Source organism: Pelobates fuscus, chromosome 6 (assembly GCF_036172605.1).
Source record: "Pelobates fuscus isolate aPelFus1 chromosome 6, aPelFus1.pri, whole genome shotgun sequence".
In the NCBI taxonomy this organism is placed as follows: Eukaryota; Metazoa; Chordata; class Amphibia; order Anura; family Pelobatidae; genus Pelobates; species Pelobates fuscus.
The window spans coordinates 305,150,286-305,151,198 of NC_086322.1; positions in this window are offsets into that span (position 1 = coordinate 305,150,286).

The window sequence follows — 913 nt, forward strand, 5'->3', positions numbered from 1 at the left end:
GAACATCTTGTCTGCAGCCTTTCCAAGCCCTCCCTTTTAACTCCGCCCTGACTTGCAGCTCAGTGAGTAGTCTTTACAAGGCAGGTGCTCTGGGTGGTTGTTGCCTCGACTTCATGAGTTAAGCAACCAGGATAAGGACCAGTTGTCTGACAGCCGGGGGGAGCAGGGATTGTAACAAGGTACATTTTTTTTTAAAGGGTCAATTTCTTTTGAAATCTGCACTTTTTGTAAAAGATGTAAAACACTTCAGCAAGGTAACATGGTTTAGCAGTCAGTGTCTTTTTTAAGGTTATACACTAAACTGGGAATTGTGGAAATTGCAACCTTTAGACCCAATAAGCAAATTGGGGGAACAGATATGTCCTTTTCTCCTTTGACACTTCTCAGTTGCCAGTGGACCGAAGTGGCGTTTGCTCGAAAATAAATGACAAATTGGTAGTCGTAGATTTAAGGAAAATTTACATTTGCTCCTGACCTGATCTCCGGAAATATGAAGTTGATTGCCAAGTAAATCATCAGAAATTAAATAATTAAGGGGACAGGATGACTAGACTTTGCCAGGCACTTTTAAAGTTTGATATGTGCAGTGAATTTATTGATTCGATTCCCCCTCCTTCCCTGGGTGACAGCAAGTGTTTGTATGTAAATCTATATCATACAGAGAACGTGTCTCTATGAATCCGATATCTGGACACTATATGCATGTATTCTATATTCTACACCACTACTGTTCCATTGTGAATGACTTGACAATTCATAGAAAACTGCACAAATCTCATTAATATGAGCTGGTTCAGCCATGAACGACTCTTAAAACACTATTTTATTTTGTCTTTTTTTTTTTATTATAGATAATTTATGAAATCCTCTCCTCTTAGTTTTAGCTAAGTGAGTGATCCAAGGATACGTACTG